Source organism: Euleptes europaea, chromosome 2, assembly GCF_029931775.1.
Source record: "Euleptes europaea isolate rEulEur1 chromosome 2, rEulEur1.hap1, whole genome shotgun sequence".
In the NCBI taxonomy this organism is placed as follows: domain Eukaryota; kingdom Metazoa; phylum Chordata; class Lepidosauria; order Squamata; family Sphaerodactylidae; genus Euleptes; species Euleptes europaea.
Window position 1 is genome coordinate 13534145 of NC_079313.1, and position 22867 is coordinate 13557011.

General features: G+C 47.2%; 1 protein-coding gene across 1 annotated transcript in view; it reads left to right on the top strand.

Moving 5' to 3' along the window:
• Positions 1-7191: 7191 nt before the first annotated feature.
• Positions 7192-22867, top strand: part of NRTN (neurturin) — an 89020-nt gene continuing 73344 nt past the window's right edge. The window contains exon 1 of the mRNA XM_056845492.1: positions 7192-7237. The gene's annotated coding sequence lies outside the window, so the exon portion shown is untranslated. The remainder of the gene's footprint in view (positions 7238-22867) is intronic.

The window sequence follows — 22867 nt, forward strand, 5'->3', positions numbered from 1 at the left end:
AAATGTCCACTTTGGCAATTGGACTCTATGGCATTGAAGTCCCTCCCCTCCCCAAACCCCGCTCTTTTCAGGCTCCACCCCAAAAATCTCCAGGTATTTCCTAACCTTGAGCTGGCAACCCTACACACCGGTGCCCTCTACCCCCCCAGGCAGAGGAAGTGGGTGCGTGCACGCATGCAAGAGAGGAAACTTTCCCTTTTCCAAGCCAAGAAGATGCTTTAAAAGGGAAAACAGAATAAGTAATGTTGAGATAAAATATATTAATCATAATAATCCTAAATCCAGGTCAACTATATAAAGCCTGAAGTCAAGGAATTTAAATCCTACACATAATACACACCCGGTCCACGTTTTTTTGACTCAAGTCACCAGAAGCCTTGAAATTTTATGGCCTCCGGACTTAACAGGAGGTCAAGTGGAGTGGCTATTTTGGAGGCAGTGGGGTGGCTTGCAGCCAGGAAGCATTAACCCTTGCAGGGCTGGAATGATCCTTTGAGACCCCTCTCCCCTTCCCCTGCTTGAAATCTACTCAAAAAACTACTGTTCATTCATCCCTTTCAATGTTTGGTTTTGTTCTTTCTATAGCATTTCTTTTTTGTTATATGTCACTGCGGAGGCATCTAAAAATAGAAACATGGCCTATGCTTCTTTCAAATAAAAGCAACTTTTTAAACACTTGGCTTCTACAGGGAAATGAAATGAAATAGTGATCATTATCTTATATAAGCAACTCTAACCGTAAGCTCTGTGTCATCTAGTACATTTGTATCTCATCTTTCCTTCAAGGAGCTCATACATAATTCTTCCTTTCTCTGTTTTATCCTCAGAACAACCTTGTGAGGTAGTTTAAACAGAGAGAGAGACAGAGACAGAGAGAGGTGGTTATCCTAGTAAGCTTCACTGTTGGGTAGGGGCTTGAACCCAGGTCCCCTAGAACCCAGTCTGATACTCTGCTACACAACACTGGCTTTCATGAGAAGATGATAAATCTCTCTTGTTTTTAAAATCTGTGTGTTTGGTTCTTACATGAATACAATTGCCAGCTCTGGGTTGGGAAATACCTGGAGATTTTTTGGGGGATGGTGGATCTAGGGTTGCCAACCTCCAGGTGGTTATGACAGAAAAAAGGCACTAATGGCATATGACATAGAAATATCAGGCAGTAACCAGTATAACAATTGCTAAACTATTTATAAGAACAATGCAAAAATGCAAGGCAATGTGTACAATTCAAGCAATGCAGAACTAATCCTTGTAGGAATCAATAATAAAGGTAAGACAAATCGCAATGTCAATCCTGTAATGGTACAATACTTCTTGCGTCTAAGAGAATAAAGACACTGTAAATATAGTCTTATCCAGGTGGTGGCTAGAGAACTCCTGCTATGACAACTGATCTCCAGCCGACAGAGTTCAGTTCACCTGGAGAAAATGGCCACTTTGGAAGGTGGACTCTATGGCATTATGCCCCATTGAAGTCCCTCCCCTCCCCAAACCCCGCCCTCCTCAAGCTCCACTTTCAAAATCTTCAGGTGTTTCCTCAGGAGCTGGCTGAGGAAGGATTGGCAGGAGATCCCGGTTCTTTTTTAAGCCCATCTTCCTCTGAGCACCTGCAGTGTTTTCCCATCGCCGCGCACATTTTGGATTTGGATGCAGGGGGAGCGGCAGGTCTCAGCCGTGGCAAAGGGGCCACCCGTGACACGGGCATGCCTCCACCAGCCATGAACACGTTGCCCATGCCTGGACCGTCCTGCCCTCCCTGTTTCTTCCCCCCCCCCTCAAGGTCCCAGCCTTTGCCTGAGGCCTTGACTGCCTGCCTTCCTTCCCTGACTTCTGACATCTGCTTTACAAGCTGGAATCTGTTTTACTGTCAGTGACTCAAAAGGCTGGAGGTAACAGCGGTTACGCCGCGTTCCCTGAGGTGATGCAGAGGCATTCAGGGCAGGCCTCATGAAAATGGAAGCGCCGGGATGCGCTGAGGTGCTCCTCGGGGAGCCAACCGACAGGATATATGTGGGGGGGGGGGAGGAAACGTGCGTGTGGGGGAAGCTTGGTTACGTGGAAGCCGCTTCATTCTTTTCTCAACCTTGGACGAGAGCCAGCGTGGTGTAGTGGTTAAGAGCGGAGGTTTGGAGCGGTGGACTCTGATCTGGAGAACCGGGTTTGATTCCCCCACTCCTCCATGTGAGCGGCGGAGGCTAATCTGGTGAACCGAGTTGGTTTCCCCACTCCTCCACATGAAGCCAACTGGGTAACCTTGGGCTAGTCACAGCTGTCTTAGAGCTCTCTCAGCCCCACCTACCTCACAGGGTGTCTGTTGTGGGGAAGGGAAGGTGACTGTAAGCCGGTTTTATTCTGCCGTAAGTGGTAGAGAAAGTTGGCATATAAAAGCCTCCTCCTCCTCCTCCTCCTCCTTCTTCTTCTTCTTCTTTCTCTTCCTCTTCCTCCTCCTCCTCCAGGACAGAGATGGCCAGACAGGCAGAGCGATGCAGGAAACAGGTTCATTGATTATCTGCTCATTTCTTTATTTTAATCTGCAAAATGCCTCTCATTCAATTTCCCAGTTTCATTTCCCAGATGAGGGATTTCTGTCTCCCTCCTCTCCAATTCGATGGATAAGTTTGGAGGAGGAGATCTTGTTGGTTTTGCCAATGCCAGGGGAAAAACCTCGGTTGTCCAATACTCCCCTTTTTCCTGCGACTGTTGCTACCTGCCCCGATCCCAAAAAGAACAGAGGCGAGCGGTGTAGTGGTTAAGAGCAGCAGACTCTAATCTGGAGAACTGGGTTAGTTTCCCCACTCTTACACATGAAGCCAGCTGGGTGACCTTGGGCTAGTCACAGTTCTCTCAGAGCCTCATCTACCAAACAAGGTATTCTCTCAGCCTCACCTGCCTAACAAGGTGTCTGATGTGGGGAGTGGAAGAAAAGGTAAGCTGGTTTGACTCTCCTTTAAAAAGATAGAGAAAATCTACATATAAAAACCAACTATTCTTCTTCTTTTTGTTCCTCTTTCAAAGGAGCATTTATGCACAGTGCAATAGCACTGGTACACATGCAGATTTTTTGAATTTAAAAAGAATCGAGGAGGCATCAGTGAAATTGAAAAGACCTCAGTCACACTGAACAGACTTTACCCCCAAGCTGGTCAGTTTCACTGGAGACCAAAAGGGAAGGATGGAGAAGGAAATGGAAGATGGGCAGGCTAATCTGGTGAACTGGGTTTGATTCCCCACTCCTCCACATGAACACGCAGACACTAATCTGGTGAACCAGGTTGGTTTCCCCACTCCTCCACACAAAGCCAGCTGGGTGACCTTGGGCTAGTCAAAGCTCTCTTAGAGCTCTCGCAGCCCCACCAACCTCACAGGGTGTCTGTTGTGGGGAGGGGAAGGGAAGGAGGTTGTAAGCCAGTTTGATTCTTCCTTAAGTGGTAGAGAAAGTCGGCATTTAAACACCAACTCTTCTTCTTCTTCTTCTTCTTCCTCTTCTTCTAGAATAAAGGTAGGATCCCATCCAAGCCTCATCGCTGAGCAGTACTTGTCAGCATCTGGGACAAGTTGGTGAGGTGACGTCTCTCACAGGGACGGAGTTGTAGTGGTTTCCCCCCTATCCAAAATAATGAAACTTGATAGTAAAATTAACAACCCCCCCCCCAAATGGCACATTCATACATCTCAGATAATAGAGAAATCAATCAACATGAGCTTGGAAGCGTTGGTCAATTTGACATTAGTTTTCACACACCTTAGGGTGGATTGCTATTAGCTGGGAAATGCACTGTGGACAAAGAAATCCTGTCGACCCTCAGGACAAACAAATCCTGTCTACCCTCTGCACTTTGTTCTCATCCCCTACTGTCAAACTTTAGACTGTAAGATCTTTGTCGCATGGGCAATGTACCTCTCTTGGGGAAGATTTAACCCTCCATTTTTCTGCAGACCTGAGAGGTCCTTCAAGATCTGCAAACGAATACCTGTGATCTGAACCTGCCCCATTCTCTGGATTTTTCTATCCACATAGGAAGCCAGGTCCAGAATTAGATATAAGACAATAACAATGTTTCATTTTTGTTTTGCATTCTCAGGGTTCACTGTGCTTCATATATGCTGTCTAGCTAATGACAACAGCCCTGTGAGGTAGGCTGGTATCATTTCTGGGGAGCAGCTGTGACTAAGCGGTACTGCTTGGCATACAGAAGGTCCCAGGTTCAATACCTGGCATCTCCAGTTAAAAGGACCAGGCAAGTAGGTGATGTGAAAGACCCCTGCCTGAGACCCTGGATAGCTGCTGCCAGTCTTAGTAGACAATACTGACTTTGATGGACCAGTATGTTTGACTCAGTGTGGCAGCTTCCTGTGTGTTCACATTGTAGACCTGAGAACCAGCGGCTTGCGAGAGGCCACCGAATCAGTCTGTTGCAGAGACAAAATTTAATTGGGCATCTCCCAAATCTCAGCTTGTTTTCTAGGTCACAATGCTACAACAGGTACCGTAGCTTCAGGATTTTATTTCTTCCTAGTAGCGTCACCAGGCACCCTGCAATTTTTTTCTGCCTGATGTGCAGCTGACACAAAGCCCTTTTCTAAATAAATCCCTCGCCAGGGCGGGGAAGGAAATGATGTATAGGTGTCTTCTATGTGGCTCAGAAATTGGATGAGAGCACGGCAGGGTGTGGTACTAAATGAGAATATAATGGGCTTCGGACTCCTGGTGTGATGGGGAAAATCAGCGGACATGAGCTGCATGGGAGGACGGGAGAGACGTATTGGGGCGTAAGGTATGTCAGACCAACCTAACAGATCCTCCCTCCACTGACGGAGCTGGCGTGGCGTAGTGGTTAAGAGCAGCAGACTTTAAACTGGAGAACTGGGTCTGGAAAGAAGGCGGTTAAGGGGAGACATGATAGAGGTCTATGAAATGATGCATGGTATGGAGAGAGTGGTCAGGGAGAAGCTTTTCTCCCTCTCTCATGATACTAGAAGGCGGGGCCGTCTGCTGAAGCTGGAGGGTGAGAGATTCAAAACGGATTAAAGGAAGTCTTTCTTCACGCAACACATAGTTGAATTGTGGAACTCCCTGTCCTATGATGTGGCGATGGCTGCCAACTTGGAAAGCTTTAAGAGGGGAGTGGACATGTTCATGGAAGAGTCCGCTATTCATGGCTACTAGTTAAAATGGCTACTAGTCATGATGCATACCTATTCTCTCCAGAATCAGAGGAGCAGGCCTATTATATTAGGTGCTGTGGAACACAGGCAGGATGGTGCTGCTGCAGTCGTCTTGTTTGTGGGCTTCCTAGAGACACCTGGTTGGCCACTGTGTGAACAGACTGCTGGACTTGATGGGCCTTGGTCTGATCCAGCATGGCCTATCCTATGTTCTTATGTAACCGGGTTCGTCCCCACTCCTCCACATGAAGCCTGCTGGGCGACCCTGGGCCAGTGACAGTTCTTTCAGAACTCTCTCAGCCCGTGTGGAGGCAGGCAATGGTAAACCCCCTCTGAACACCTCTTGCCTTGAAATCTCTATGGGGTCGCCGTAAATCAGCTGTGACTTGACGGCACACCTCCCCCCCCCCACTGAAACAGTACAGGTGGAAATACCAGGCCCCAAATGTCAGTTATTACTGGGGGAACTAGATTCGAGTCCAGTACCACCTTAGAGACCAACACAATTTTCAGGGTATAAGCTTCCGAGAGTCAAAGTTCCCTTCATCAGATACAAAGAGCTTTGATTCTTGAATGCTTATATCCCGAAAATCATGTCGGTCTTTAAGATGCTAATGCACTCAAATCTAGCTCTTCTTCTGCAGACTAACCTCTGAAACTATCTTACTGCTGGGGACAGAGGTATATTATTGTCAGTGCCAGGGGAGCAGTAAGACAGGAAGTCTTTGACCTCTTCTGAGCCCTGTTTGTAGTTTTTCCAGGGAAATTTGTGGGAAACACGGTGCAGTAGACTGACCTTTGGTCTAACCCAGCACATACATTCTTCTGTAGGTATTTCTTTAAAAGGTTCCCGCCGTTCCCAAATCCTGCATCTTCATTCTGGCATCTCTTGATTCCCTTTGGAGAAATAATACAGATGGCCAAGGAAATGCACACTCAACCTTTTTGGGCTGGGGGGAAACCCGATACTCAAAGTCTGGGTGGCGGGGAGGGGCCTCCCGAAAACCCACCCCCCTCACATCTTCAGCTCTGTGTCTTCCACCTTCTCCACCCCCTCTCCCCCCCCAAGCTGGAAGGCAGGAACACACCCACCCCCCATTAAAAAAAAACCACACAACCCCAACCATTTTTTGCATATTTCCCACCCCTCCTGCGTGTCTTTGATAGCAGAAGCTGCAGGGCCAAGCGTGTGTGGAGGGAGGAGGAGAAAAAGGAGGTGAGAGAGCGACAGTGCAAAAGAATGAATTGATCTGCGGAGAAGGGAAAGAACTTTTCAGAGTGACAGATCCAGGAGCTGGCTGGCTGCTTCCTCCTGTCCTCCTTTCCCTCCGCCCTCCCCTCCCGAGAACCGCTGAGCTGAAGTTGGCAGCTGGATTGCCGGAGGAGAATAAAGCAGGGGTGAAGCTGAAGCACGCCAGAGCAACCACTGCATGCCAGACACCTTTGGGAGCCGCTGGGTGAGCCGGAGAAGGCACCTCTGCACCGAAGGGCACAGGGAAAGGGCCCCCTTTCTGCCCCTCTCTCGGAGAAGCCACACCAGACTGCGGAGGGGCCACCCTGGGGCCAAGGAGAAGAGGCGGCCGGTGGTGTGGTTCACACCTGGCCCAAGGCAGGGTGAAGAAGGGCACCTGCTTGGAGTGCAGAAGGAGGCAGAAGCTGGAGAGTGCAAGAGAAGGGGGAATCCTCTGAGCACCAGATAATTTTTTGGGGGGGAGGTCTCCATCTGGGCAGCTCACCGTTGGACCTCTCAGAGGCCTCCAGGATGGGTCAACTCGGTCAAGGCGCTGTGGATTGGCGAAGGAGGAGAGCAGCCGGTGGGAAAAGTTCTCCCAGCCTGGGAGTCTGAAGGAAGATTCGGTGGAAAACTTGGGCCGGCGTTGGAGGGGGGACCATTTTTCGCTGGCTTTGGGCTGACATCCCATGGAGGACAGGAACCTTTCAAGGTGATTCCTCTCTGATTTTTTCTTCTTCTTTTCGTGGGAGAATTTTGCTTCTCGTGGAGTTTGGAGTTTTCACCGTGGATGGGAGTTCTTTTTGACCGAGGAGTCTGGAATAGCTGGATGAAGAGGTAAGGAATGAGTTCCTCTGTTGTTTCTCGAGGGAGAGGAGGTTGGAGGGAGACGTGCAAAACTCCAGAAAAGCAGAGGTGTGTGTGTGTGTGTGTGTGAGAGAGAGAGAGAGAGAGAGAGAATGTGTTGCCCCATTTTGTCCACCTGAAAGATGCGGAGTTGCAATCATTTTTCCCAGCAAGATTAATGAGCTCTCAGGAATTTTTCGAGCCTCCTGCGGTGCTCGCAATCAGGGTGGCTGAAGGGAGGGAAAGTGATTTTTCTCCCAACTCGGTTTCAACACCGGATTCTACGTGTAGCAGAAGGAGAAGGGGGAATCCTGAGAGGGTTGGATAATTTATGCTCCTTCAGGAGGGGGGATTGTGTTTTTGAACAGAAAAAAAAAAAGCACAGGAGCCGTTCCCCGCAAGCAGAAAAGCGGCACGGTAGACAGAGAGAGTGGCGAGACCTATTCTGCTTGCTAGGCTGGATTTCTCATGGCATGGATTTTTTCTTTGTTTGTTTTTTAACAAGGAAGGGTGTTGAAATACTTTTTAAAATGAATAACGGCCCACGCCATCTGCAAACTGAAGTTGTGCCGCCTTCTTCTGCCACTTCATACTGCAAGCCCAAGCCAGATAGAGAGCTGTCCCATTTGGGAACTGTGAGTCGGGGATGGAAGTTCTTCCAGGGTTAATCAATGCCAGCCGGCAACCGTGTGATCTTATGCATATGTAAAAAAAACCCAGTTTTTAAAAATATGATACATCTCTAGCCCAAGGCAGACAGCTTTGCCTGCACTGTACAGGGGGAACACGCATCAGGCTTGCATGGATCTGGGCCCCACCCACAATTCCTTTCTGCGTCAGAAATAACCCCCGATTCAGTATAAAGGATCGGATTTATCTGTACCCGGTATCTCTCTGCTATCCGTTCCAAGATGCAAAGAGGCCTGTTCGAGCCCCCTGGGGGGCATCGCTCCCAAAAGTGTAGTTACGAAGTAATTAAATAATATAGTGTAATATATAATATCGTTCCGATGTTCAGGGAGGCATGGAAAATTAAGCCCTCCGGTCCAGAATGCTGTGGTTTGAGTCACCAGCATGCTTAGCTGCATCGAAACCACCCCAGGTGTGGATTAACGGTTTCCGAGTCAAACATCGCGTTCTGCTTGGGAAACTGGGGCGGGGCAAGGGCATGGCAACCCCACTCCATTTTACTGAATGCTGAAACGAACCTCTACTCAGGCCTTCGGATCAACATTGGGCTCCTTTCCTCTCCCCGTCCAGAACTGCCTGTATCCACGAGAGGCATCAGAATCCCGTGACGCTCTGTGGCAAACCTGTGGTTTAGAAGAAATAATTTTGAATCCTTCCTTTTATAATGGTAGTTCATGCCAGGTTAAGCTTTCTGAGTAGGGTTTAGGTTTGCCAGTGGGGTTGTCAGGTCCCTCTTCACCACCGGCGGGAGGTTTTTGGGGCCGAGCCTGAGGAGGGCAGGGTTTGGGGAGGGGAGGGACTTCAATGCCATACAGTCCAATGGCCAAAGTGGCCATTTTCTCCAGGTGAACTGATCTCTGTCGGCTGGAGATCAGTTGTAATAGCAGGAGCTCTCTAGCTAGTACCTGGAGGTTGGCAACCCTAGTTGCCAGGTCCCTCTTTGCCACCAGCGGGAGGTTTTTGGGGTGGAGCCTGAGGAGGGTGGGGTTTGGGGAGGGGAGGGACTTCGATGCCATAGAGTCCAATTGCCAAAGCGGCCATTTTCTCCAGGTGAACTGATATCTATTGGCTGGAGATCAGTTGTAATAGCAGGAGATCTCCAGCCACCACCTGGAGGTACAGAGTTGGCAACCCTACTAGGGTTGCCAACTCTGGGTTAGGAAATTCCTGGAAATGTTGGGGGTGGCGCCTGTGGAGGGCTGGGTTTGGGGAGGGGAAGGAGCTCAACATGTGAACTGGCTACTCAGCAGTCTGTGTTGATGCCTGATGAAGATTTACCAAAATCAAAACAGGAGAGTACTAGATCCCTTATACCACCTTATACCAACAACAGGCTCACAGGAACTACAGTGTCCAAGTGGATGGTCATTGCACCTTATTGAGAGTCTTGCGTTATTTACTCCAGGGAGACTGGCAATAGGCTAAGGTCCCTTGGTCTCAAGGAGCATCCTACATTTTGGACTCTATTCTTGGACTTTCACCATACCACTATGTATATTAGAATTGTATTGCTGTTAACTATTATTTTGTTCAGCAAATACTAATGGAAATAGCACTTTAATGGATTTCACTGTCTGCATATAATCACTGTTTTGCTAGTGTATTTTGTCTTTACCTCTAGGTGGTGGTTGGAGATCTCCTGCTGTTGCAACCAGTTTCCAGGCGACAGAGATCAGTTCCCCTGGAGAAAATGACCACTTTGGAAGTTGGACTCTATGGCACTGAAGTCCCTCCCCTCTCCAAAGCCCGCCCTTTTCAGGCTCCACCCCCAAAATATGCAGGAATTTTCCCAACCCAGAGCTGGCAACACTAGAAATGAACAAGAAGGAGAGTTAGTAAGGGAACGCCAGATGAAACAGAAAAGTCTTCACCTTCTGGAAGAAGACAATGATCGAGGGGACAGGTGAATCTTCCTGGGATGGGAATTCCACAATTTTGGCACCACAACAGAGAAGGCCCTTCTGAGTGATGACGCCCCATCCCCCCCATCTAGCCTCATATGATGAGGGCACCGAAAGCAGGAGCCCAGAAGATGATAGCAATGGTTCAGGTAGTTTTTATAAGATAGTCCTTAAGATATGCAGGTCCCAAGCTGACTGAGGAATAGAAAAGGGTGAGGAGGATAGGAACGGGATATGGGGGGAGGGCTTGGCCCACCTAGTTGCAAAAGAGAGTGATAGCCCCAGGGTTGCCAGCTCCGGATTGGGAAATACCTGGAGATTTTGGGGGCGGAGCCTGAGGAAGGCAGGGTTTGGGGAGGGGAGGGACTTCAATGCCATAGAGCTCAATTGTTAAAGCAGCCATTTTCTCCAGGGGAACGGATCTCTATCGGCTGGAGATCAGTTGTAATAGCAAGAGATCTCCAGCTAGGGTTGGCAACCCTAGATAGTGCTCATTTAAGGCCCTCTGAAGCTAGATTCAAGGCATGCAAGACATTGAAACATAGAAACACAGAGCTGGAAGGGAACTCAAGGGTCGTCTAGTCCAACCCCCTGCACAACCCAGGAAATTCTCAACTACCTTCCCCCGCCAACTCCCCCCAGTGATCCCTACTCTATGCCCAGAGGAAGGCAAAAAACCTCCAGGATCCCTGGCCAATCTGGCATGGGAGGGGGGGAATTCCTTCCGGTCCCCGAATACAGTACCTGGCCTCTAGTTTCCACATGAAGGAAAAACACAGCTGCTTTCTGAAAGGCCTGAAAGCGAAGAGAGATACTCCGTGCGCACACACGCACGCAGTGCAAGGTTGTTCTCCACCCCTGGGGGCGTTTTAAAAGGGTGTGCATGTCTCATAATTTTTTTATTGCACTTTCAATTTCAAGTGGCTTCTGGCAAGAGAGAGGACCACAGCCAAGTGGACTCGTAAGAAGTTTGTGTTTCAGGAAGCACGTTTGTTCGTCAACCCCCCCTCCGCCGCCCCCCCGCCACTGTCTCCAGTGACCTCACAGTGTAAATGCATGCTCATGCAGCTAGGTCAGTCGTGTGCACACTAGTGTTTTGCAAAAGAGATCATAATGTGCCACAAAAAGAAAAACATTCAAGGCTTTTGGGGTCCCATGGGGAAGTATGCCTGTTGTGTCTCTTCATGAGTCACCAACCTACCCTCACCTCCTTTCTGTTGGTTTCTGCTGATGAGGGGAGGGGGGAACCTTTCTTGTCATTCAGTGGCTCCTGATACAATGGAAGTAGCCGCCCTTGCCCTTGGAAATCCAGCCCCTGTTGCAACTCTGCATGAGTTGCTGCTCTGGGATCACCTCCTTCCAATCAGCATCTGTTTGTGGCAGGTAAATGTGCCCTATCTCATCTCAGCAACAAATTTGACTGGAGCTTTCAACCACTCCTAGTACAATGATGCAACAGAACTGTGTGCTCCTCAAAGGAGGATGTCCATTGCCTCTTTAATGAGTCACTGCTCTGGATGTGTAATTCCCATCAAGTGATGTACCTAGGGATGCCAGGCTGGTGGCTGGGATCCCCAGGAGCTTTGGGGACAGGGGGATGGAAATTACATCTCGCAATGCATGATGCTCTGTCCCCCGACGCAATTATGTCACATCCCGATTATGTCACAACCCTAGTGGGCACCCTGCTGCCAGAAGTGGGCAACTGGTCAGTCTAGTTATACCTAGGGTTACCAGGTCCTTATTTGCCACCAGCGGGAGGTTTTTGGGGCAGAGCCTAAGGAGGGCGGGGTTTGGGGAGGGGAAGGACTTCAATGCCATAGAGTCCAATTGCCAAAGTGGCCATTTTCTCCAGGTGAACTATCTATTGGCAGGAAATCAGTTGTAATAGCAGGAGATCTCCTGCCACCACCTGGAGGTTAGCAACTATGAAACACAGCAACAACTGCAAAACTTAAATACATATAATAGTGTTATTCAATTCTCATATACACTATTAGCAACATCTAATTCACTTGACAAATAAGCTATTTTAAGCAAACAGTAACAAAAAATCAGAGTCCATTGAGTCAAGGTTTAAAGTCCTTTTGACTGTAAGTCCCGTAGGTTGAGGAGGTTCAAGAGGTATGGTTGATTATGTTTCCATTTATACAGAAGTCCGGTAGTCTTTCTGTTTCGGCTTATAAAAAGCCTTCCTCAGCGACCACTACATGAGACAAATCATAAACTTATACAGTGCAAAAGCAGCTTACAGAGGAACCAAAATTAACAGGTTATAAAGTACCAAAATAATATAATATGATGTAAATTTGTAGAGTACTTACACGGGAGCTGTTAGTAACTGGCTTTCGTGTTGGCAAAGTAGCCATGTTACAATCTCATTTTTAAGAGCTAGATCACATGATCCGCCTAGGCAGAAGCATTGTGGTTTAAAGGTACAGAGAGCCATAATTATACACACATTGATTACAGTATATTACAGATAGCATGCTAAGTCCGGTGATGTATTGAGTCCCTTGGGATATACAGAGTCAAATAAATGGATGTATTTAGATTCTTGGCGTCTTAGTATAAGTTCTACATCAGACTTATCATACCTGTTGACACTAGTAAAACGCCATAGAACAAAAAATGACAACTCTTCGTCAGTATGATTCTTTTCTAAGAAGTGTGGTGTCAGAGGAGTTTCTAAGGTCCGGTTCCGAACTCTGGACCTATGCTCACTAATGCGATATTTAATAGGCCTTTGGATTTTACCAATGTACCAAAGACATCTAATTACATAAATCAGGCACCGATAATCACAGTTGTTAAAGCTATCAATGGTGAAAGTTCGACCAGTCACGGGATTGGTAATCTCACGGACTGTCAGCATGAATTTACAACTTTGACATGATCCACATTTAAAATTACCCTTTGGTAGGTGTGAGGATGACAGTGGACGTGGAATGTTATGTACCAGAATATCTCTAAAAGACCTCGTGCGCTTATACGCAATGCGTGGTGGTATTTGGCAACCAGGTAACTGTTGCACTAAGTGCCAGTGTTTCCGAAGGATTTTACTAATTAGAAAAGACATTGAAGTATACTGCAGAACACATGTGATCCGTGTTTCTGATTGTGCTTGTGATTCTGTGAATAATTCATGTCTAGGTTTGCTCTTAGTTTTTTTCATAGCATTTTGAATAATGTGCTTTGGGTAGCCACGTTGTTGAAAATCATAAATAAGTCTCTGAGCTGCTTGTATGAAGTCAGACTGCTCTGTAGAATTTCTTTTTAAGCGAAGCAGCTGGCTATATGGTAGATTATCCTTTAAGTGGGATGGATGGAAGGAGTCATAGTGCAATAAAGCATTTTGTGCCAAAGGTTTTTTATATGGGCAGACTCCCAGAGTACCGTCAGGTTTCTTATACACAGTTACATCTAAGGATGGAATTTCATTGGAATCACATGTCCCGCTGAGTTGAATGTTTGGATCTTGTTGGTTGATCCATTGGTTGAACTGAATAAAGCATTGTTCATTTTGCATCGCTAGACAAACATCATCAACATATCTGACATAAAAAAATATCTGATCCCTAAAGGGATTATTTGCCAATATATGCGCGTGCTCAAACACCACCAGATATTAGCCAGCGAGGGCGCGCATGCGCTCCCCATGGCGACTCCATGTATTTGTAAAAAGAAGTCGTTGTCATACATAAAGTAATTCTTTTCCATTACAATATCCAAAAGATTGAGTAGGAATTGGGTAGGAGGTTGTAAATTTTGTCGTGAATCTAGCAAGTCAGCAACAATAGTGCGTACCGCGTCCGTAGGGACATTGGCATACAAGGCATTAACATAAAGAGTGCAAAGCACTGCTGTTGAGGGGACAGACATTTGTTCTATACGTGAAATAAAATGTCTAGTATCCTTAACGTATGCAGGGGTTCTTAATGTGAAATCATGTAGAAAAAATTCAAGATATTTGGCCAGGGGTTCCAAAACAGAGGAGATACCTGCCACTATAGGTCTTCCCGGTGGTGGATGAATTGTTTTATGAATCTTAGGAAGAACATAAAACTTTGGTGTTTTAGGAAAAGCATTAATAAGGTATTCAGCAGTTTCTTTAGAAATATAGTCCGAAGCTAGTGCTTCGTTGACTACTGTCTGGATTACTAATTGTATTTCTTCTATAGGATCATGGCTGAGTCGTTGATAAAAATGTGCATTGTTAAGTTGGCGTAATACCTCATTGTGATAATCCTCATGTGACAATATCACAATTGCTCCTCCCTTATCAGCCGGTTTAATCACTATATCTGGCTGATTAGCTAATTTGCATAGTATATTCCAATCGTCCCTGGACAAGTTGTTTCTCCTGTGCATCTTTTGGTGTTCCATCTTGTCAATATCGCGACTCACCACGTCATGAAAAGTTGCAGTGAAATGGCTACTAGAGGACGGTATGAATTTAGATTTGGGTTTAAATTTGTTAACCCGTTCCTCATTACTGTCTCCAAATTTCTCTTTTAATTTTAAGAGGCGAACAAACGTAAAAATATCAATTTTGGTTTGAAATGAAGAATATTGCGGGGTGGGCACAAAGACTAAGCCTAGCTGCAACACACGTTTTTCTTGTGCTGAAAGTGTGTAATGCGATAGATTCACTACTATCTCATTGCTCTTCCCCCCCTGCGTCTCTGAAAAGGGTGGGAATTACCACGCCCCCTCACATATCTAGAACGTAGGTTATATTCCCTATCAGAGGCACGACTTGATAGACTAGAGGACTCACTATCATAATCCCGTTGTCTATTCCTATTAGTGGTTCTAAAGCTAGAGGTAGCAGTGGTTGAGTCGGAGTACCATGGATACACAACATCCTGACTGTAGTCATTGGAGTCCCTTTCATATTTTTTTGTTTTATATAATTTGATGTTATCATGGTATGCCTTTAAGTCTGACTCTAGCTGTTTGATTTTACTATCAAACATAGCAGTAGAAAAAGAAGGTTTAAGTTCATCTTTTAATTTCTCTATATCCTCCTTTATGACTTCAACTTCGTGATTAGCTTGTTCGATAATGAGAGTCATGAGGTCATATGCACATTTATTTAAAATGGCAACCCATTTATCTTTAAAGGTACTGTTCTCTTTGAATAAAGTGGGAGCCTTCTGCAAGCGTAAGCCCCTTGGTATCATTCTGTTTTTCACATATTGAGCTAGTGACGAAGCATGCATCGCATATTTAACTTGTTTCTTAGACATATTAGTTAATTTGCTAAAATCAGGTGTAGGCTCTGTATCAGACATAGTAAATGGTAAGGCAAGGTCAAGAATTTTGTCCCTTTCTTCAGTAGAAAAGGCAAATGATTCCTTCCATTTAGCCATGCTAACAATAGAAATTGGCAGACAAAAGTTAGCGTGCTGTACAGTAGTTAGCAACTATGAAACACAGCAACAATTGCAAAACTTAAATAAATATAATAGTGTTATTCAATTCTCATATACACTATTAGCAACATCTAATTCACTTGACAAAGACATGCCACCCAGTCTGGGTAATCCTTACATAGGGTTGCCAGCTCCGTCTTGGGAAATACCTGGAGGGTCTTGGGGCGGAGCCTAAGGAGGGTGGGGTTTGGGGAGGGGAGGGACTTCCATGCCATAGAGCCCAGCTGCCAAAGCGGCCGTTTTCTCCAGGGGAACTGATCTCTATCGGATGGAGATACATTGTAATAGCAGGAGATCTCCCGCTAGTACCTGGAGGCTGGCAACCCTATCCTTACACCCAACAAGCTTAATGTTTGAGCAAGAATGAAGTGGTTATATGTAATTCAAGGGAGCTTCCAATCTTGGGGTTTTGGTAAGTATTTCGCCAACTCTGCGCTGGAGCGTGGCTACCTGCCTGCGTTGTTAATGACCCAAGTCAAGACAGCCATAAAAGGCAAAAAAGCTTCCTTTCAAAAAGTTTAACCCGATAAGACGAACAGGAAAGAGTTCAGGGTCTGGGGAACAATGAAGTGAGCAATAAGGGAATTGGGGGAGCGGACTGCTAAATACTTCAAGACAAACAATATGCATTTCTTCAAATATATCAGGGGCAGGAAGCAGCTAGGGAGACGGCTGGGCCTTTGCATGACTAAAGAATGAAGGAATTGCTTAACAAAGACGGCAGAAAAGCGTAGGGTTGCCAACCTCAAGGTGCTGGCTGGAGATCTCCTGCTATTACAACTGATCTCTGGCCAACAGAGATCAGTTCCCCTGGAGAAAACCGCCGCTTTGGCAATTGGACTCTATGAAGTCCCTCCCCTCCCCAAACCAAGCCCTCCTCAGGCTCCACCCCCAAAACCTCCAGCTGGTGGTGAAGAGGGACCTGGCAATCCTAGAGAAGCTGAATGAATTCTTAGCATCTGTTTCACAGTGGAAAGTGAGGGGCATGTACCCTAGGGTTGCCAGCCTCCAGGTGGTAGGTGGAGATCTGGAATTACAACCGATCTTCAGACGACAGAGGTCAGTTCGCTGGGGGGAAATGGCTGCTTTGGAGGGTGACTGTATGGCAGAGGTGTCGAACTCATTTGTTACGAGGGCCAGAGATTACATAAATGTCACTTGGTCGGGCTGGGCCATGCCTCACCACCCCAGATCGAGAGTGGGGGCCTTGGCTGGCTTGCCGGCCAGATAAGAGTTTTCAAGGGGCCAGATCCAGCCACTGGGCCGTATATTTGACTTCCCTGCTCTATGGCATTGCTTTGAGAATTCAGATGGGGAAAATGTGCATCTAGAGAGTGGCAAATCCAAGGCAACACCTCCCATTAGGGTTGCCAACCTCCAGGCAATGGCTATATTTTTTTAACAACATCTAGACAATTGTAGCAATGTTTACAGATAGTCTTGAATATGAAAAGAAAATTACTATAGGTGCCTTGTACCAAAAAAATCCTTTTACTCTTTTCTGAATCGGTGTCACAATTCTTAACAAGTTTTTTTAACAATATTAACAGACAGAGTGATAGATATATTCAATCTTCATATATGTATAATTAATATTTCAGTCCTTACAAAGGTAAACAATCCGCTTGGCAGTAGAACAGGTTGCCGGATAGTTGCCTGTTTCAAATTCTTCACCAGCCACCCCAAATTATGCGGAAAGAATCATGTGGCTAGCTACAGCGTCTATGATGAGAGGAGCTCAAAATTCAGATCGCTGAAAAGTGTTTTGTGTTTGCACGCCGCAAACTGTAATTTAATTAAACATTTAATTGGCAATTGGTCTCTATGGCATTGAAGCCCCTCTCCTCCCCAAACCACACCCTCCTCAGGCTCCACCCCCCTCAAATCTCTAGGGATTTCCCAACCTGGAGCTGTGCAGCCCTACTGTACCCACACTGGAGCTGCTGTTTTTGGGAAGAATTGGGTCCAAGCGAGGTGACGAGAGGTATCGTTCCTGAGCTACCAGGCAAATTGAAATCTAACAGATCGCCAGATCCAGGTGGCATACACCTGAGGGTTCTTACGGAACTTAAAGGTGAAATTGTTGATCTGGTAACCCGTGTGTGCAACTGGTGTCTAAGGCCATTTATGCAGGGCTGTTTCCTTGAGGGAGTCCCTGCCCTCCCCAAACCCAGCCCTCCTCAGGCTCTACCCCCAAAACCTCTTGCTGATGACAAAGAGGGACCTGGCAACCCTAAGAATAAATGTCCACATACATTATTATTCCTATCCAAGGGGAACCACCCTCCTATGGGTGAAGATGTTTTTGGTCTTTTATGCATGGCTGTTTCCCTCACTGTCTCCCCTCCCACGAGTTCGAGTCTTTGTGTGGATGATGCACGTCGTTTCTGACCGTCAGAGGTCGCCTCGCACTCCCCTTGCGTTTCCCTGCGTTTTGCCCGCATTTGAAAACGCGGGCAAAACGCAGGGAAACGTTTTGGGAGCGTGAGGGGGGAGCATGAGGCGACCTCTGACGGTCAGAAACGGCGTGCATCATCCACGCAAAGACCCGAACATCAGAGGGGTGACCGCGAGGGAAACAGCCAGGCATAAAATGCCATTAACAGCAGATGAGGTAGGCACTCTGATATGGTCCAGCAGGGGAGACCAATTGGTGTTAGATAGGGTTGCCCATCCTCCAGGTACTGCTGTGTTCCATATGGAAAAATACCGAAATAATGAACAAAATTTACAACTAAACCTTGTTTGCTTTTACTGGATTTTGTATATACTTTTCAATTGTGACCGGCAGGGGAAGGCTGTTGACTCAAATTCAGTTGATGCCTTGATAAAGATTATTGAAACTTTACCCAATCCCAGGAAATAAAGTTGGCATGGCATGGTATGGCATATGGCACATCATAGATTGTAAGGGAAAGTAATGCTCATAGAAAAATTGGCAATTACACCAGATTTGAAAAAATTGTAAGGGCATATTATGCCTGTGTATTCAGATGTGTAAATCTGTATGTATGTGTATGAGATAAGCCATATGACTGTAAGTTTGTATGAAGTATATGCAACATCCAGTAAAAGCAAACAAGGTTTAGTTGTAAATTTTGTTCATTATTTCGGTATTTTTCCATACGGAACACAGCAATAACCTCCAGGTACTAGCTGGAGACCTCCTGCTATTACAACTGATTAGGGCTGTTGAAAAAAAAAATCTGTATAGTTCTGCTCCGGCAAAATTCGGCCTGTTTTTATTCGGGCCGTGCCGAAGTCCGAACTCCCCCACTTCGGATCCCCGGAAATTCAGGGGGATCCGAAGTTCGGGGGAAAATTCGGCCCCCGCGCGCATTCAGGGGGATTCCCTGAAGGCGCGCGGGGGGCCCAAGCCCCCATCCCTGCCGGGATTCCCGGCAAGACCCTCTGTGCTGTCTGCGCAGACAGCGCAAAGCGTTTCCAGCCCCCGCCCCAGCCCTGCCGGGAGTCCCGGCAGGGCTGGGGGGGGCTTTAAATAGATATGTGCCTCCCGGCCGGGAGGCGCAGATCTATTTAAAGGGCCCGCCGCGCGCCTCCAGGGAAGCTCATTGGAGGCCCGCGGGGGGGGGGGGGGGAACAGATCTGTGCCTTCCAGCTGGAAGGCACAGATCTGTTTAAAGGGGCTGAATTCACCAAATTTATTCGGGAACACCCCGAACTCGGCGAATTTGGCTCCCCGGTTTCCCCCCCTTTTTGAGTTCAGTTCGTCCAAACCAAAAAACCACCGAATTGCGGGAAATTCAGCTGTTTTTCGGTTTGGATTGAACCGAATCAACAGCCCTACAACTGATCTCAAGCGATAGAGATCTGTTCCCCTGGAGAAAATGGCAGCTCTGGCAATATGGCATTGAAGTCCCTCTCTTCTCCAAACCCTGCCCTCCTCAGGCTACGCCCCCAAAACCTACCACCAGTGGTGAAGAGGGACCTTGCAACCCTAATGTTAGACTGTTGCTGCCCTCAACCACAGGCCTGGCGGAATATCTCCGTCTTATCTGGAATGATTTTTTTTAAAATCCAGCTGAAGTACCCGTAAGGAAACTGCTTTTAGAGTAAGCAAAGATCTGAATTTCTAGATGGCTCTGTAAAAGGAATTTAAAACAATCAAAACCTCATCCTGTCCAGTATGGAAGATCTGTTCCTTAATTCCAGATGTCTGCATTCAGTTGGTAGTGTTGGTCGTTTGAACCCTGCACAAGCCCAGGGGCAATTTTTCTCTTTGCTATGAGTTGGCCTGTTCCAGAGCTATAGGATCTCGGGCTTAAATCGCCCCCCCACCCCCACAGCAGAGGAACTGGTCTGTCTTTATTGCTATCTTCTGTTGCTTCAGTATACCCATAGGTGTGCCCCATCTGTCAGGCCCAGCCTGGGCAGTGTACAGAAACTGCCAGGCATGGTCTGACAGAGGATGTTGTGTTATCACCAGGTGCTGGCCAAGGTCAGCTCTACTGCCAAGTATTTGTTTTGACTCAGGACTCTGTGGGAATCGTACCTCAGTGGGAGGGGGGTTGCCATGGCATCCTGAATTGTTCTATGCCTTCTGATATAGGCTCTGTGCCATGCTTTTAGTTTCCGTTAGTGCCATTATAGAAAGGGACCCCAGTTACAAGTTAAAGCCCTCATAGACTCGGGATGTGCGCCTCTTTGATCGATGAAGCCACTTTCAAGGCACTCATACTAAAATCAATACCGCTGCCGACCCCTGTTCAGTTCGCCCAGATGGATGGCAGTGACTTTAAAGGTGGGCCAGTTGACCGTCTTACTTGGGGTGTGGCGATGGGCATAGGCCATCATTGGGAGCAAATCAACTTCCCTATAGCCCCCAACATACAATATGCTGTGGTATTGGGAATAAATTGGCTGAGGGGACACAGCCCTTCCATCGACTGGGGGCCGAGACTTTGGCATTTTCTAGTCCAGGTTGCAAACGACATTGGTATGAAGTAGCTGTTAAAACCGTGCTCCCAACAACCCCTGCCTTGGCTTCAGATGCCCCGGAGTTATCCCAACTACCTCCCGAATATCAGGACTTTGCAGATGTCTTTAATGTGCAAGAGTGCGACGTACTATCCCCCCACCGCAGATCAGACTGTGCTATTGAGGTGGTGGGGGAGGGAAAACTGCCAAAAAGCAAGATTTATCCCATGAGCGCTTCTGAAAGAACAGTGCTTCGTGATTTCTTAGACAAAAATCTGGCTAGAGGTTTTATCTGACCCTCTACCGCCCCGTATTCAGCCCCCGCTTTTTTCGTGCACAAAAAGACCGGTGACTTGCGGTTGTGCATTGACTTTCGGAAACTCAATGCGGTCACCCAAACCAATGCCTACCCCATTCCTCTGATCTCAGATCTTTGGGGGCAGTTAAAGGAGGGATTCATTTTTACCAAGTTAGACTTGGTTGAAGCCTATTACAGAATCAGAATTCGAGAAGGGGACGAGCCCCTAGCAGCCTTTTCTAGTTGCTTTGGTATGTTTGAATTTTTGGTGATGCCTTTTGGATTGAAGGGGGCTCCGGGGGTCTTCATGCAACTCATTAACGAGATACTACATTATTTGTTATATAAAGGAGTGGTGGTTTATTTAGATGACATTCTTATTTACTCTAAAACCATGGATGAACACATTGCCCTGGTTAGGGAAGTGTTACAACGTCTCAGAAACAATCAACTCTATGCTAAGGTGTCCAAGTGTGAATTTCACCAAAAACAGTTGACTTTTCTGGGCTATATTATTTCACACCAAGGACTCACAATGGACCCGGAGAAGGTACAAGCTGTAACCAATTGGGAACCACCCTCAACTTGTAAACAGGTTCAAAGATTTCTTGGATTCGCTAATTTCTACAGGGGGTTCCTCCCAAGCTTTGCTCAAATTGCACTGCCCATCACAGACCTCCTTAAGACTAAGGGAAAGGGAAGCACAGCCACTCTGCCCTCGGCTAAGGTGAATTGGACACCCCAGTGCCAAACTGCATTTGACAGTCTCAAATGATTGTTTACCTCTGAACTGGTATTAAAACACCCTGATTCGGACCAAATGTTTATAGTCCAAGTGGATGCTTCTGATGTTGCAATGGGGGTGCATTGCTTCAGCGAGGTAAAGACGGTCAACTCCATCCCTGCGCTTACTTTTCAAAAAAGTTCACGCAATCTCAGCTCAATTGGCCAATTTGGGAAAAAGAGGCATGCGCGGTTAAACATGCCCTCACGGTATGGAGACAATTTTTAGAGGGTTCCAAAGTCCCTTTTGAAGTGTGGAGCGATCACCGGAACCTGAAAGCATTGACGGGGGCTCACAAACTGTCCGCGAAACAGGTGCGATGGGCGGACTTCTTTGCCCAGTTTCGCTTTGTATTAAAATATGTGCCAGGGAAGCAAAACTTGTTGGCTGATGCTTTATCTAGACTGCCCCAATACCCTACCAAGATTGAACGCCCCACAGAGTCCCTCTTCACTCCTGCTCAGAGGGGTTTGCTGCCCACTTTGCTGGTGCAAACCCGGTCGCAGACCCAGCTCCCAACACAGCCTTCGTGGGTGGGGGAAGCCCAAAGCCCGACCACGTCAGTTGGCCCGTCCACCCAGCTCTCCACACCTACTTCACTGGCTCTGGTTCCACCCCTCGTGCGATCCTGAAGTGTCAGTCCCGAGGAGCAGGGGTCCATCCGCCTAGGCGAACAGACCGCCCAAATCCCCCTAACGGCGCCGGCACCTTCCTGCAGTGAAACCTGCTGGCGTGGTGCCCACAACGCCGGACATGGAAGGGCTAACTGATTCTTTCAAAGAATCTCTTCGTTGTGGTTGCCAAGCCGAACTCTCTGCGAAAACCCTCCCCACGTCTCTGATTGAACGCGGGGGTTATTGGTATAAAGAAACTAAATTGTATATACCTAAGGTTCTACGGAGGGAAGTACTGCATCTGGTTCATGGGGCCAAAACCGTGGAACACTTTGGATTTCTTAAGACTTTACATCTACTGAGGAGACAATTTTGGTGGGTGGGCATGCGAACTGACATGGATTTGTTCATCCGCAGTTGCCCAGTATGTGCTGCAGCCAAGAGACCCCAGGGCAAATCGCCCGGACTGTTGCAACCTTTAGAAACCCCCACCAGACCCTGGGAAGTGATTGCAATGGATTTTATGACTGAGGGAAAGACTGTTCTCTGGGTAGTCACGGACCTGTTCTCGAAACAGGTGCACCTTGTACCTTGCGTGGGTAACCCGCCCCAAAACTGGCTCGCCTCTTCATGATGCACATCTTCCGATTGCACGGATTTCCACGCAAGGTGGTCAGCGACCGCGGAAGTAGTTATGTGGCTAAACTTTGGAGAACTTTCCTAAAATTGGTTGGGGTTGAACAAGTACTGTCAACCACCTTCCATCCCCAAACAGACGGCCAAACAGAACGGGTGAATGCTGTATTGGAATGCTACTTGCGCTTTTATGTCAATTACCACCAAGATGATTGGGTTGAACTGTTACCCTTTGCTGAGTATGCTTACAATAATGCTGTGCACCAGTCCACTGGGTTTACCATTTTTCAAGCTGTGTATGGACACGACTTCAGCCCTATTG